Source organism: Rhinatrema bivittatum, chromosome 7 (genome assembly GCF_901001135.1).
Source record: "Rhinatrema bivittatum chromosome 7, aRhiBiv1.1, whole genome shotgun sequence".
In the NCBI taxonomy this organism is placed as follows: Eukaryota; Metazoa; Chordata; class Amphibia; order Gymnophiona; family Rhinatrematidae; genus Rhinatrema; species Rhinatrema bivittatum.
The window spans coordinates 312,522,677-312,539,641 of record NC_042621.1 but is presented as its reverse complement, the minus strand read 5'-3'; the positions used below and the strand labels follow the sequence as shown (position 1 = coordinate 312,539,641).

At 45.7% G+C, this 16,965-nt stretch overlaps 1 protein-coding gene across 5 annotated transcripts in view; it reads left to right on the top strand.

The window, feature by feature from the left end:
- CPXM2 (carboxypeptidase X, M14 family member 2) overlaps positions 1-16,965 on the top strand; it is a 211,417-nt gene that overhangs the window by 178,771 nt on the left and 15,681 nt on the right. The window lies entirely within an intron of this gene.

The following is a 16,965-nucleotide window of genomic DNA, read 5'->3' as shown; positions in this document are numbered from 1 at the left end:
ATGGTATTCAATATGTTCTCAGCAATAAGCGGTTAGCAATACACGCTCAATGGTATTCAATATGCTCTCAGAAATATGCGGTTAGCAATATACGCTCGATGGTAGTCAGTATGCTCTCAGCAATAAGCAGTCAGCAATACACGCTCAATAGTATACCATATGCTCATGCACCAACAGCAATAAGCGGTTAGCAGTACACGCTAAATGGTATTCAATATGCTCTCAGCAATAAGCAGTCAGCAATATACGCACAATAAAGTATATAATATGCGCTTAGTCATAGACATGCACCTATCACGGGCGCTCAATACCTGAACAAGGCCCACAAAATGGCGCCCTCCATGGCGTGCCACGCCGCCGATCCTCGGTTCCTCGGAGACCAAAAAGTAAGAGATGTACGCCTTACCTGATCCTTGGCGCTTCCCGGCTGGAACCCAGGCGGTCTCCGGCTGCGGGGGGAGAGGGCAAGTACCTTCACCGCCGCATTTGAGGATATGCACCCGCTGCCTCGTCCACGCCGGGACCGAGGCGCCTCGCTCGCCACGCCCGAGCCTCGCCCAGGGGCTATGTCCCTGCCGCGATTCGGCCACCGGACCGAGGTCTTACACCTCTGGGGGATCACGGAAATCACCCCGGGAAACTCTACTGGGGGAGGGACCCCAAGGGTATCACCGCAGGAGTGCGGGGCTCGATGTTGCAGTAGAAATTTAGTAAGAAGAAAGTAAAAAGTAGAAAGTAGATTGGAAACACACTCAGCGAGCGTGCAGGCTCTCCAAACTGCTTTGGAGACAGAAATTACTAAGTTGCTACGCTTCCTGTGGGGGTATATATACCCATGCTGACGTCAGATCCGTCTCCAACTGCTAGCACGAGCATACTATACCCATTCGTTCTGAGTCCATCTGGCTACACGCCAGGAAATATAGTATTACTATTACTGGTTTAACATACTCCCAAGGATCTGTAGTAATGCACATAAACTATGAACAGAATAACATCCAACAATTAAAAACTCATAAAAACTATTAAACATTCTCCAAACACCAATAAAAAAGCAGACATCACACAATTAAAATGGCAGTCAATCAAGAAAAATAAACTTAAAAAGCCACCTTTACTTACCCCCTCCAGCAGCTCTCCTACTCCTCTTCCCTGCAAGCCGTGGCACACACCAGAAGCAGCAGTAGAAGCTAAGCTCTATACTCATGGTCCTCTTCCTTAGTGCCCATGTCTCTCACACACATACCATACCAGTCATGCCCCCATGACCAGTTTCTGTCTCTCACACACCAATCATCTCCCAAACAGTCTTTGGCACACACACACCAGTCACCTTCCTGAACAGTTTCTCTCATGCCATACACACACACACAGGCTTCCCACTCCCGTGTTCTACTTACATATATGGGCTTCTCACTCTCATAATCACTTTCTCTGTCTCTCACACACACACACACACAGACACACACACACTCACTCACCAGTCTCTCACTCCCATGCTTGTTCTCTCCACATGCACAGGCTTCTCATTCCCATAATCACTTTCTCTCTCTCTCTCTCTCACACACACACACACACACACACACACACACACACACTCACCAGTCTCTCACTCCCATGTTCTCTTTCAGATATACAGGCTTCTCCCTCCCATGATGTGTCTCACACACACCCAGGTTTCTCACTCCCATGCTCACTCTTCACGTGCACAGGCTTCTCATTCCCATACTCACTTTCTCTCTGTTACACACACACCAGTCTCTCTCATTTCCATGCTCACTCTCCACGTGCACAGGCTTCTCATTCCCTGAATCACATCCTCTCACATTCACACACACCAGTCTCTCTCATTTCCATGCTCACTCTCCACGTGCACAGGCTTCTCATTCCCTGAATCACATTCTCTCACATTCACACACACCAGTCTTTTTCTCTCACACACACCGTCACCTTACCAAGCAGTCTCTCTCTCTCATGCATGCACACTCACCCAGGTTTCTCACTCCCATGCTTTTTTTCACCCCCACAACACCAGGCTTCTTACGCCCATGCTTTCCCACATACCCAGACTTCTCACTTCCATGCTTTTTCTCTCTCACACACACACATCAGTCACCTCCCTGACTAATGTCTCACACTCTCACATACACATCAGTCATCTCCCTGAGCAATCACTTTCATTGTCTCTCACATACACACACACTTCAGCTCTCTGACCAGTCAATCACACACAGGCTGACTGGCTGCTTCTCTCTCTTTCTCTCACTCACTTCCTCTCTCCTCCCCCGGAGCACAAATGGTAGCTGCTGCAGCCCCCGCAGGCCAAGAAAGAAGAATCCCATCGGCTGCGGGAGGCTCATGCTGCTGACTCCTTTCTCGATTACCGGCTGCTTCGATTGCTCGGGGACCGATGCTGCAGCCGCCACTGCTACTTTATCATGCGTCACGGCTCTTTCTCCTTCCCGCGCACCGCGTATCACTTCCTGTTCCGGGTCACGGGAGGGGGGGGGGGCAGGCGCGGGAAGAAGAAAAGGCCCAGCCACGGGTGCCACAGCTTCTTCTAGCACCGCTGCCGTTCCCACTGAGCTTGAACGTGCTGACAGCCCGGCGGCAACGGCAGCGGGAGAGACCGGGAGCGCGCGACACACCTGCCGGTGCTTGGCGGTGCCACGGACCGGCAAAAAACTCCCACGGCCTGGTCCCGGTCCGCGGACCGGTGGTTGGGGACCCCTGGGCTAGAGCACAGGCGCCCCTAAGTAAATTGAATTACCATTACTATAAATCTCTCATAACAAAACAAAACAAAAAAAAGACGATCTGCCAGTATTCAACAACACTTACATCTGGGCTTAAAATACTAATTTCTTTTTTTATTTAAATAGCTTTTTGGCGCCCCCTTAGACCCGGCGCCCGGGGCGGCTGCCCACCCCTCGCTACGCCACTGACCAGCCTCCATCCTCATCTCTATAAAACAGAGAAGAAAGTCACCAATCTCCAGCATTTTCTTTATACAACAGTGAAATAAGTTATCAACCAATAGGTTGAATTAGGTTCATCTTTACTGAACAGGGAAGAAAGTCACCAGTCTTCACCCTCATCTTTATAAATCAAGAAATATTTGCAAACCTCTACCATCATTTTTACAGGACAGGAAAAAGTGCAACAAGCATCCAACCTCTCTTTACAGAGAAGGGAAGAGGGATACAGACCTCCACTATCATCTTTGTAGAACAGGGAAGAGTCATCAACTTTCACTGTCATCTTTATTGATATTTATTTATTTATTTGCTTTTATATACCGACATTCGTTGGCATACATCACATCGGTTTACATTACAACAACTGGAATAGTACGACTAGGGTCATACCATTTTACATTTTAACATTAACTGAGATTGATACAAAATATACAAACATCATTTAACAAAAATCATTTAACAATAACTGTGACTGGTACTAATACATATTATGTAACGTAAGTTTAGATTGCAAATTTTAAGAAGAGTGGTATAGGCGTTGTGGGGAGAACATGTGGCGGGAGTAGCATGTGACAAGAATAACGGTGGGTGATACGGATGGTGAGGGTAGGGGGGTCTCAATATTGGATGCCAAAAAGTACAATGATTGTAATGGCGGGTCCGAGAGGCACAGTTTGCGTTGCAGTGGGTAGTGAAGGGGGGGGGGGGGAGGGTTAGGTTGTGCCATGGTAGGCATTGAGGAATAGCCATGTTTTCAATTTCTTTTTAAATGAGTGAATGGAGGGTTCCAGTCTGAGTTGAGAGGGGAGCTTGTTCCAGAGGGTGGAGCCAGCTACAGAGAAGGTGCGTTGTCTGGTGGAGGTGAGGTGTGCTAGTTTAGTGTGGGGAATGATAAGTAGGCCTGTGTTTTGAGATCACAGGTTTTTCTGGCTGTGGTGTGGTTGGGAAGGGTTGTTGGACCATTTGATTTTATGGTTGTTGATGGTTTTGTGAAGTATGGTGAGGTTTTGTATTGTGATTGGTGTGATATGGGGAGCCAGTGGAGTTCTTTTAGTATGGGGGTGATGTGTGAGGAACGGTTGCTGTTTGTGAGGGATCTGGCTGCTGCATTTTGAAGCAGCTGGAGGGGTTTTAAGGTGGAGGCAGGAAGTCCAAGGAGGAGGGAGTTACAATAGTCCAACTTGGATAGTATGAGGGATTGTAGCACGGAGCGGTAGTCATATGGGAAAAGAAGTGGTTTGAGCTTTTTGAGGACTTGTAGTTTGTAGAAGCCCTCTTTGATTGTCATGCTGATGTGTTTTTTCATATTGAGGTCTGAGTCAAGGGTGATGCCGAGATCTCTGACCTCATTGGCGAGGGAGATGTTAGGTAGGGGAGAGGAGAGGTCTTTGTTGGTTTTGGTGGAGGGTTTGTTTGATATGTATAGTATTTCAGTTTTTTTGTGGTTGAGGGTGAGGGATATCTGCGAGAGGATATTCTTTATTTGGGTGGCGAGTGAGTCCCAGAGTGTAATGGCGTTGGTTAAACTTTCTTTGATGGGGAGGAGAATCTGGACATCGTCTGCGTAGATGTAGAAAATGAGGTTCAAGCTGGAGAGGAACTTACAGAGTGTGGGAGCATGTATATATTGAACAGGGTTGATGAAAGGGACGATCCTTGTGGAACTCCGTGGGGGAGTGGGTATTGGTCTGATTCACAGTTGTTGAGGTGGACTTTGTAGGATCTGTTGGATAGGTATGATTGAAACCAGTTGAGGGTGTTTTCTCTTAGGCCGATCTCCACCTGTCGCGTTATGAGTAAGTCATGGTTTATGGTGTCAAAGGTGGCAGAGATGTCCAGGAGGATGAGGAGGTAAGAATGACCGGCGTTGATGCCTCTCAGTGCTGTGTCTGTGAGCGATAGGAGGAGGGTCTCGGTGCGTAGGGATTTTCTGAAGCCGTGTTGGCTGTGGTACAGGATGTTTTGATTTTCTAGATGCTCGGATAGTTGGAGGTTCACATGTTTCTCGATGATCTTGGATACGAAGGAGAGATTAGAGATTGGTCTGTAGTTGGAGGGGTAGGAGGGGTTGAGATGTGGCTTTTTGAGGATGGGTTTAATTATGGCACATTTCAGTGCTTCCGGGAAGATACCTTGTTCAAGTGAAGTATTGATTATGTCTGCGATGGGTTTGGCGATGATGTCGGGGATGAGTTTGAGGGTCTTGACTGGGATTGTGTTGATGGGGTGTGAGGCTGGGTTGATTTTCTGGATGAACTTATTTACTTCGGTTGAGGCAATGGGCAATGGTCCAGGTGGTTGATGTTTCACTGGATGGGGTTGGTGATTCTTCTTTTGTGTGAAGATTGGGAGATATGAGATTGGTGATTTTCTCAGAGAAGAAACGGGCGAGTTCATTGCAGGTCTTTGCGTTGCTGTCTGAAGAAGGGGTGAGGTGGCTGGGTTGCATCAATTTGGCGACGAATTCAAATAGTGCTCTGGGGTTGTGCTGGTGCTGGTGAATTTTTTTTACGTAGAATTCATGCTTGGCTTTGTCGGTGTCAGTTCTGTAAATATAGAGGAGGGTTCTGTATCTGTCGAGGTGGGGAGGAGTGGGATTTCTTCTCCAGGTTTTTTTGGCATTTTGGTATTTTGGCATTTTGGTATTTTTCAGTTTGGGAGTATACCATGGAGTTTTGTGGGAATTGTCATTGGGGATGGATTTGGATATGATGGGGCATTTGGTTTTGGCGATTTCAGCGTTGATGTCGATCCAGGAGTTGATGGCAGAATTTGGATCTTTGAGGTCCAAAGTGGTTAGGGCATCGGGGAGGAGTTCGGCGATGACATCGCTGGGGCACGGTTTAGGGAAGTGGATGTATTTTTTGGAGTTGCTGCTAGGTGATGGCTGGTGGGTATTGAAGAGTAGTGAGGTTTGGATGAGTTTGTGGTCCGACCAAGGAATGCTGGTGGTGGTGGGTGGACTCTTGGTGGTTGAGATTTTGCTGTTGATGAAGATCAAGTCAAGGGTGTGTCCTGATTTTTGCATTGGGGAGTGAATGATTTGCTTGAAGTCCATAGCATTCATGGTGTCGAGGAGGAGTTTGCATTGTGGAGGTAGAGGGGATGTGTCCATGTGGAGGCTGAAGTCTCCCAGTATTATGGCTGGTAGGTCCATGTTGATTTGTTAGGAGATGGTTTCAATGAGGGTGGAGAGGTTTTGAATTAGGCTATTAGGAGGGGCATATAGAAGTAGGATTTGGAGGTATTTGGATTTAAAAATGCCCATTTCTAGGGGGGGGGGGAGGTGGTAATAGGGATGCATGTGAGGTTGAGCTTTTTGTGTGCTAAGAGGAGAAGGCCACCTCCTTTTTTTCTTGGTCTGGGTATTGGTGGCAGTTGGTTGATTAGCGCTGTGTCAGATTTTTTGAGCCATGTTTCGGTGATGCATAGGAAATCTGGGTGATTGTCTGTCAGGAGGTCATGAAGAATAGGGATTTTTTTGGTGGTAGATTCATGTGCATTGATGAGTAGCAAAGATATTATTGAGAGGGTGGTGAGTGGGATGTGGTGGGGATGGGGGTGAGGCGTCTGGGGTATGGTGGGGTGAGATGTCTGGTGGACCGGGGGCAATTGCAGAGGGGTGGTGGTAGGTAGGTGTGGGTGTGCATGGTGTGGCTATGAGGGGGTGGCTGGGGTCGTTGGCTTGGGTGTGTAGTGCAAAGGGTCGGGGGAGCTGAGCTGGGAGGGTGGTGAGGTTGACGGGAGGGTAGGGAAATGTTCAAGGGGTGGGAGCTCAGGAGGATGTCTAAGGAGATGTTGGAAGAGGACGCAAGAGGGGGGCAGTGCTGGGGGGTTGGAAGGGGTTCGGTGGCTAGGAAGTGGGGGGAGCAAACGGGAGCGGGAAGGGCAGCACTGTGGGGCAGCACAAAGGGGCGCACTAAGGGGCCGGCGCCTAGGTAGGGGCTTTTTAACTGCCTACCGGCGCTTTTGCTGTTGTCGGCAGTGGGCGGGCCTCGGGGCGGGCTTCGAGGGCGTCAGGGTCCTGCACGGAGGGGCGGCTGGTCGAGGCGGGTCTCCACTGACCCCGATGGTTCGCCGCCGATTGCGGTGGAGGCAGAGGAGGCGAGGGCCAGCCGCGTGATGATACTGAATAGTCACCAATCTCTAGAATTGTCTTCATAGAATGGAGAAGAGAATCACTTCCTCCCCCTACATACCACCATTGTCTTTACAGAGCAGGGTAGAGTTATTAGGGATGTGAATCATTTTTTGACGATTTAAAATATCGTCCGCTATTTTTTAAATCGTCAAAAATCATTAAAGAGTGCGATACAATAGAAATTCCCCCGCTTTATCGTGAAAAATCATTAAGCGGGTTTGTGTCCACTAACGGGAGTTATTTGGGGGGAGGGTGGGAAAACCGGCACACCAAAACAACCCCTAAACCCACCCCGACCCTTTAAAACTGACCCCTTAGCCTCCCCCACCTTCCCGACCCCCCCAAAAATGTTTTAAAATTACCTGGTGGTCCAGTGGGGGCGCCGGGAGCGATCTCCCACTCTCGGGCTGTCGGCTGCCACTAATAAAAATGGCGCCGATGGCCCTTTGCCCTTACCATGTGACAGGGTATCCATGCCATTGGCCGGCCCCTGTCACATGGTAGGAGCACTGGATGGCCATGCCATTTTTAAAGATGGTGCCAGCCATCCAGTGCTCCTACCATGTGACAGGGGCCGGCCAATGGCACGGATACCCTGTCACATGGTAAGGGCAAAGGGCCATCGGTGCCATTTTTATTAGCGCAGCCGACGGCCCAAGAGCGGGAGATTGCTCCGCGCGCCCCCACTGGACCACCAGGTAATTTTAAAATGTTTTTTGGGGGGGGGGGTCGAGAGGGTAGGGGAGGCTAAGGGGTCAGTTTTAAAGGGTTGGGGTGGGTTTTTTGTTTATCGGATCGGGTGCAGCCGATAAACAAAAAACCAATTGGGCCAGACAATAGAAATTATAAGATTTGAATCGGAACAGGAACTGAACCGATTCCGGTTCCGATTCACATCTCTAAGAGTTATCATCCTCTATCATCTCTATAAAGCAGTTAAGAGTCAATAACCTCCACCATTGCCTTTATAGAGCAAGGAAGAGTGTAATCATCCTTCACTAGTGTCTTCATAGAGCAGAGAAGAGTCATTAAATCTTTCCACCATCTTTAAAGAACAGAGAAGAGAGTCACCAGCCTCCGCCATTGCCTTTACAGAGCAAGGAAGAGTGAAAGGATCTTTCACTAGTGTATTCATAGAGCAGAGATGAGTCATTAACTCTTACCACCATCTTTATAGAACAGAGAAGAGAGTCACCAGCCTCTGCTATTGCCTATATAGAGCAAGGAAGAGAGTAACCATCCTTCACTAGTGTCTTCATAGAGCAGAGAAGAGTCATTAAATCTTACCACCATCTTTATAGACAGAGAAGAGAGTCACCAGCCTCTGCCATTGCCTTTATAGAGCAAGGAAGAGTGTAACCATCCTTCACTAGTGTATTCATAGAGCAGAGATGAGTCATTAACTCTTACCACCATCTTTATAGAATGGAGAAGAGAGTCACCAGCCTCTGCCATTGCCTATATAGAGCAAGGAAGAGTGTAACCATCCTTCACTAGTGTCTTCATAGAGCAGAGAAGAGTCATTAAATCTTATCATCATCTTTATAGAACAGAGAAGAGAGTCACCAGCCTCTGCCATTTTCTTCATAGAACCGAAAGTGTACTTGGCATAATTGAAATAGATTACATATATGGAGCTGAAATTATAGGACTTCAAACATATCTACCACCATCAACAGATTCAAATACTCAAAAAGTGGTGAAATATGAAAGTGAACAGCTAAAATCCATCTCAATCCTTATGCTTGGACAATTGTTTCCATGAGTAGAAGGAATGAGTGAGAATCGACCAGCACATGAAGGTCATCTGCCACTGGCCCAGGGATCCATCCATTACTATATCAGATTCATTACAGATTGCTACTCCTTAGCAAGACGATATCTGAGACACTACAAGATTTCTGACTCCTCCCTCTTCAGGAGCTCACAGATTTATAACAGATTGCTAACTCCCTAGCAGATCTATAACACTGGGTTCAGGAGGCCCCCCACATCTCCTGGATTAGGAGCTCTTGACCCTTTCTCAGAAGTTGTGTTGTAAGAGTATTGCAAAGTTAGGCAGTTATTGTTAATAATTTTTATTATTTATGTTAATAAAAGTTAAAATTGCATGAGAAAAGACTGGAGTCAGCATGGTTCCTGTTCTAGCCCACAAGATTGTGCTCAGTCATCCTCACATATGGTATCAACAGTGGGACTTGAAGACATGCCTCCGGAGGAGACTGTGAAAGAAAGTTTGTTCTGTGTATGGCCTATCAAGAGGTTTGGAGTTTGCACAAAAGCACAGAAGTAAAGCAGAAAAGAAAAAAAAAGGTTTGTGTAACCTTGCCTAAGGAACAAGTTGGGACAGAAGGAAAGTGTTGCTAGGGCTGCAGAGCACTGAAACTTTAAAGCTTGCAGGCTGAAAGAAAAGCACAGAAGAGAAAAAGAAAAAAGAGGACTTGCCTTTAAACAGAGAATGGTCTGTGGGGCCTGGCGAGAAGTCAGGATTAGATTCACAGCAGGCAAAGAAGGCAAGTTTTGCCTGGACTTAGGGCTCATACTTAGAGAAGTTAGTGCTGTAAAAGCAGATTTATTTCTTTTTTTTACATTTATACAGAAGAAAAAAAAGAAATAGTGGTACAAAGAAGTTGTGCAGAAAGAGAGTGTGGTCTCTTTGGCCCTGCACTAAGCCCCAGATTTCAGGTGAGTGGAATCATGACTGAAAGAAGAATAAAAAGTAGAGATGTGAATCGGAACTGGAATCTGATCGGTTCCGGTTCCGGTTCCGATCCAAATCTTAAAATTTTTATCGCCCGGCCCAATTGGATTTTTGATTATCGGCTGCGCCCAATCCGATAATCAAAAAACCCTCCCGAACCCCCAAAAAAGATTTTAAAATTACCTGGTGGTCCAGTGGGGGCGCGGGGAGCGATCTCCCGCTCTCGGGCCATTGGCCGCGTTAATAAAAATGGCGCCGATGGCCCTTACCATGTGACAGGGTATCGGTGCCATTGGCCGGCCCCTGTCACATAGTAGGAGCACTGGATGGCCGGCGCCATCTTTAAACATGGCGCCGGCCATGTTTAAAGATGTTTAAATAATAATACAAATACAGTGCTGTTTGAAAAAAAGAGAGAAAAGACCAGTTTTTAAATAAAATCTCTCATTTCCGATTGTAAATTACATTTCAGCAGAAAAGATAATTCTTTAGCAGAGAGAAAAGCGACTCCTCACCCCCTTCCCCCATACTCGCTGCAGTTAGCACCAACAGCAGTGTGAGAAAGTGAAATGCATTTTTTTTTCCTCAGAGCTGGACCCTGTCCTCATTTTTGGGCAGATTTTAAATCGCTTGCACGCGTAAAAAACGGGGGTTACGTGCGTGGTTGGGCCTTGCGCACACCGCGTGCATTTTCAAAGGGGCCTGGCCATGCACGTAACTCCTGTTATGCGCAGAAGTGCCAGGCCAGAGGAAAGGGATGGTCTGGGGGGCGGAGAGGGGCTGGAGGTGGCCTGTACAGTGGACATTTTCCGCCGTGCTGGGGAAGGGACTGCTGGCGTGCGAGAGTTGCTTCTGCTCCAATGTAAGCAACAAATTAAAAAAAATAAAAAGGTAGGAGAAAGGGTTTAGGGGGTGGTGAGGAGAGGGTACGGGAAGGGGAAGGGAGGTTAGGTAGGGGGCAGGGAAGTTCCCTCCCAGTCCACAGATTATTTGGAGTGGACTGGGAGGGAACTGGGGAAGGCTGAAATGCGTCGCCGCACGAAAATTGTGGACGTTCCCCCCTTCTTGCGTGTGCTGCCCGCACGGATGATAAAATCTGGTGCGCATGTGCGCGTGGCCCCCACGTGGCGTGTTATAAAATCAGTGTCTCCATGTGTGCGCCACGATTATAGTTTTTGAGTAGTTGTATAATTCTGAAAATGAGTATAAACCAGGTTATTTTTGTATGAGCAAAGAGGCTGTTTTAACAGCAGAGCTGCTTTGATAATTCATTCCAGAACCCCCTCCTCCTTACACTGGAGCTCTGCATTATTTAGGGACAGATGGAATAGGAGCCAGTAGGCTGGGCACAAGCACACAGAGAAAAGATATCTTTTAAAAGCAGCATTGGTTTTAAAAGTAAGTGAAACATTTTGTTAGCTGTGAAAAAAAAAAAGAAAAAAAAGAGATCAGCTCTCAGACCTACATGAGCAGCCATCATAGCAAGTGCGAGGAAGCTTGGGAAAATGAAATGCATTCTGGGTAGTTACGATGGAAACCCACCACATGACCCCCCCTGCTTTTTGCCATCCAGATGCCAGAAAGAGTACTGCTCCCCCAACTCAACTCACCTCCTTATGTTTTATTTACTGATTTATTTTTTATTTTGGGTTTCAACATGAACATAAGAGAACTTGTGAAAATAAAGGTGTATGTGATGTTACAGCACATTTTAGTCAAGGTTTTTGGAAAGCGGAGATGTACAAAAAGTTGTAAAAAATATCTTTATTATAATCCTGAGATAATAGTTAGAAGAATAAAAGTTCTTAACAGGATTTTTTAAGGGAAAAAGCTATGTTCTAAGCAAAATAAGATGTGTTTTGTTTGGCCACTGTTTAAAAGCAATTTATGCTTTATGTCATAAAGAATTATATAAATACTTGTATAATAATAAAAATATAATGGGTGGATTTTCGAAGGGTTACGCGCGTAGCTGTGAAAACCTGCTCCTGCGTGCACTGAGCCTATCTTGCATAGGCCCGGCGACGCGTGTAAGCCCCAGGACTTGAAAAAATGGGTGGGGCATAAGTGTGGCCAGAAGCCTCTCCACTGCTGCTGGCGCGCACAACCTACGCCTGCCCAGAGGCAGGCGTAAATTAAAAAAAATAAATCTGAGGGGGATTTAGGTAGGGCTGGGGGCGGGTTAGATAGGGGAAAGTAGGGGGGGGGGCGGAGGGAACTGGAAAAGCCATTGGGGCTCCCCTAGGGCTCGGCGCATGCTAGGTGCACCCCCTTGCACGCGCCGACCCCAGATTTTATAACACGCGCACGGCTGCGTGCGCATGTTATAAAATTGGGCGTAGATTTGTGCACGCTGGGTTGCGCCTACAAATCTACGCCCTCGTGTATCTCTTAAAATCCGGCCCAATGTGTTTCAATTGGAAAGCAGAGATAGCATGAAAGGGTCAGTTTGCATTTTAGGAAACATGACATGTGAACTAAAGTCTGTGTCCTGTGATGAATTTGGTATTCGTACAGGAATGTTGCATACTGGGTGCTGTGAGCTAAAAATTGGTTAGACAGGCCAGTGCTGTTTAAGACTGAAATACATTTACATATATAAATATAGATAGATATAGAAAGAGATCTTTTTTTTCCATTTAATTTATGGCTGATGGCGTTACTATGTTATAACCTTTAAAATATTTTTTTGTCTCTCCGGATTGTGTAATAAAGGTGATCTTGAGTACCAACTTGTCAGGCTGTATTGTGACCAGGCAACAATAACGGACACACACCAAAACCCTGAGACATGCAGAAAGAAAAGTATTTCAACAGTTGTAAAGGTCTTACACCTCTTGCTAAAACTGTGATAGCTCAGATATTTTATAGTTTATTGTTTTTCTATACCGTCACATCGGCAAGGCCTTCACAACTGTGTATAATTGTATTGACAGAGAAAATACATTAAATTACTAAAAGAGATAACAGCTAACATTAATAAAAAGATGATGCACAGAAATAATGTTAGCTGTTAAAATAACATCATAATACTATAGTACTTAAAACATATTACATTAAAGTTCCTTAAAAAACAAATATTAAGAATAACTAAAAACTTCTAATATTTTACTAAAATGTAGATTAACATTAATTAAAAGAAAAAGTTAAGCCCATGAGTGTCTAGCGCTCAAACTCAGTATAGGCACATTTAAACAACCATGTTTTCAGTTCTGCCTTGAATTTTTTTTTGTCCGCTACTAATCTCAGTTGAGTTGGTAATGTGTTCCACTCTTTTGTTCCCGCTATTGATATTATACGCTCCCTAACTTGGCTAAGCCTTGCAGATTTGATTGTCTGTACTGTTAAAAGTCCTTTGTTAGCCGATCTCAAGTTCTTTTGAGGAATATGCAAGAGCATTAGATTTCCACTCTAAAGATGCTGGTTCAAGCCTGGGCTGCGGTGGCAGTTCTTTTTGTAAAACAGCTGAGTGTTTTTACAAATAACATTTTCTGTGACTTTAGATTATGATATGTACTTAAGAACATAAGAAGAACATAAGAAAATGCCATACTGGGTCAGACCAAGGGTCCATCAAGCCCAGCATCCTGTTTCCAACAGTGGCCAATCCAGGCCATAGGAACCTGGCAAGTACCCAAAAACTAAGTCTATTCCATGTAACCATTGCTAATGGCAGTGGCTATTCTCTAAGTGAACCTAATAGCAGGTAATGGACTTCTCCTCCAAGAACTTATCCAATCCTTTTTTAAACACAGCTATACTACCTGCACGAACCACATTCTCTGGCAACAAATTCCAGAGTTTAATTGTGCGTTGAGTAAAAAAGAACTTTCTCCGATTAGTTTTAAATGTGCCCCATGCTAACTTCATGGAGTGTCCCCTAGTCCTTCTACTATCTGAAAGAGTAAATAACCGATTCACATCTACCCGTTCTAGACCTCTCATGATTTTAAACACCTCTATCATATCCCCCCTCAGTCGTCTCTTCTCCAAGCTGAAAAGTCCTAATCTCTTTAGTCTTTCCTCATAGGGGAGTTGTTCCATTCCCCTTATCATTTTGGTAGCCCTTCTCTGTACCTTCTCCATCGCAATTATATCTTTTTTGAGATGCGGCGACCAGAATTGTACACAGTATTCAAGGTGCGGTCTCACCATGGAGCGATACAGAGGCATTATGACATTTTCCGTTTTATTCATCATTCCTTTTCTAATAATTCCCAACATTCTGTTTGCTTTTTTGACTGCCGCAGCACACTGAACCGACGATTTCAATGTGTTATCCACTATGACACCTAGATCTCTTTCTTGGGTTGTAGCACCTAATATGGAACCCAACATCGTGTAATTATAGCATGGGTTATTTTTCCCTATATGCATCACCTTGCACTTTTCCACATTAAATTTCATCTGCCATTTGGATGCCCAATTTTCCAGTCTCACAAGGTCTGCCATTTCATCTGCCATTTGGATGCCCAATTTTCCAGTCTCACAAGGTCTTCCTGCAATTTATTTTTGGGCCACTGCACGCATAGAGAGTAAATGTTGCCAATACAAGACTACAAAGTGATCATCCTAGACAGACCGAGAGCACCTTATTTTCTTATGATGTAGGAATGGATAGGAATGGGGCCAACAAATCTGAACATGTCCAGGTTGAGAGTGGGGGCAAGGCAGAGGCACACCCACACAGCATACGTAGGAAAAGATGACAGGCGGCAGCAGCCATATAAGCAGAATTCCCGACAAGTGTTTTTTAAAAAGGCTGTTTCATAGCCCCATTGAAAAAATGGACCCCTACAAAACTCCTGAAAGACAGATGATAGAAATAGAGGGACCAACCCAGATTCTCAAGGCAAGGCATAAGCCCCACTATTTATTTATTTATTTATTTAGCTTTTTTTTTTTTTTTTTCTATACCTACCTTCATGGTTAAATACCATATCAGATCGGTTTACATCGAACAGGGGTAGATAACAGAAGGAACAACATTTTTTATTATCAAGAAACAGAAGTTACATTTAACGAGGACTGTAAACTTGGAAGCTTAGGCAGCTGGAAGAAAAAGCCTGAAGAGGGTATTAAATTAAATAAAATACAAGAGAGACATAACATAATCCAGTCTAGTGTTAGTCCACTTATTTGAAGACGAAATTGTGCGAATGCGGTATTTAGAGGAGTAGCGAGTTTTCATTGCTCTTGAGCAGAATCATCTAATGTGTGTCCGAGGGATCCGGGAAGGCTTGGCGGAACAGGCAAGTTTTGAGTTTTTTCTTAAATGTTAGTAGGCAAGGTTCCAGCCTGAGTTCTGCGGGGAGGTTGTTCCAGATGGCTGGGCCTGCTGTCGAAAAAGCTCGGTCCCTGGTTGAGATGAGGCGCGTGGCTTTAGTTGGAGGGGCTTGAAGCGTACCTTTGTAGATTTCTCTCATTGGTCTGTTGGAGGTATGGAGTTTGAAAGGGATTTCAAGATCAAGATGGAGGTGATTATGGATGGATTTGTGTATTAAAGTTAGTGATTTGAGTAGGACTCTGTAGATGACTGGTAACCAGTGTAGGTTTCGGAGGATGGGCGTGATATGATCTCTCCGGTTGGTGCTGGTCAAAATTCTGGCCGCGGCGTTCTGTATCATCTGTAATGGCTTGGTGGTTGAGTTAGGTAGGCCTGTGAGTAGAGCGCTGTAGTAGTCTATTTTGGCAAATATCAGGGATTGAAGAAGTGTCCTAAAGTCGTGGAAATATAGGAGAGGTTTGAGTCTTTTTAATATCTGTAGTCTGTGGAAGCAGTCTTTGGTTATGGTGTTGATCATATTCTTTAGATTAAGGCGGTTGTCGAGTATTACCCCAAGATCTCTAACCTGAGTGTGGGTGAGGGAGTGGTTGTGGTGGGTCTGAGGCAGGAGGTTGTCTTGGTTGGAGGAAATGAGGAGGAGTTCGGTCTTAGCGGCATTGAGGACCAAATTTAGACTGTTGAGGAGACTGGTGATAGATTGTAGGCAGTTGTTCCAGAGCGAGAGGGATTTGTTAATGGATTCTGTTATTGGAATCAGAATCTGAACATCGTCTGCGTAAATGTAGTGAATAAGGTTGAGACTTGTTAACATTTGGCAAAGGGGGAGGAGGTAGATATTGAAAAGGGTGGGGGACAGGGAGGATCCTTGGGGTACGCCCAGAGAGGAATTAGTCCACGGAGATTCTTTATTGTTGATCTTGACCTTAATGTTAGAGAGATGATCAGGGTTTCTGTGTTGCGTGATTTGCGGAAACCATATTGGGAAAGGTAAAGTATATTGTGATCTTCTAAATATTCTGAGAGCTGGATATTAACCAATTTCTCTGTAAGTTTGGCTAAGAAAGGTAGATTCGAGATGGGGTGGAAATTAGCAAGTTCGCTAGGGTCTAAATTATGTTTCTTAAGGAGGGGTTTAAGAGAAGCGTTTTTTAGACTGTCTGGGTACAATTCTTGGGATAAGCAGCAGTTTATGATGTTGGCCAGGGGTCTGGAGATTGTGTTAGGGATGAGTAGCAGTAGTTTGGTAGGTATGTTGTCTGTTGGGTGGCTGGATGGTTTCATGGATGGGAATCAAACAAATTTTGCACTAATAGCATCTTGCCTATCTCTGCATTGCCCAGCTCTTCTTTGGCATTGGTAACAGTCTCCAATGAATAAAACACAATTCCTAAAGCAGGATACCCTTTGACTCCGCATCAAGGTCTCTAAAAATGTGATTACACTACACACAAAGGGGTAGATATTATAAAAGTACGCCTGCGCGTACTTTTGTTCACGCACCAGGCGCAAACAAAAGTACGCCGGATTTTAATAGAATCACACGTAGCCGTGCGTATCCTTTAAAATCTGGGGTCGGCGCGCGCAAGGCTGCCCAAAATCGCAGCCTGCCTCCGTTCCCTCTACTCCCCCGCACCTTCCCCTCCCTTCCCCTACCTAACCCACCCCCCCAACCCTATCTAACTCCCCCCACCTTTGTTAGAAAAGTTACGCCTGCCTGAGGCAGGCGTAACTCGTGCCGGCCGGCCAGCTGGCAAACGATTCCCCGGCCCAGGAGCGGTGTCGGATTCCTCGGCCACACCCGTGAAATGCCCCTGGACCAGAACCATGCCCGTGGCCCCGCCCCCGAATGATGCACCAC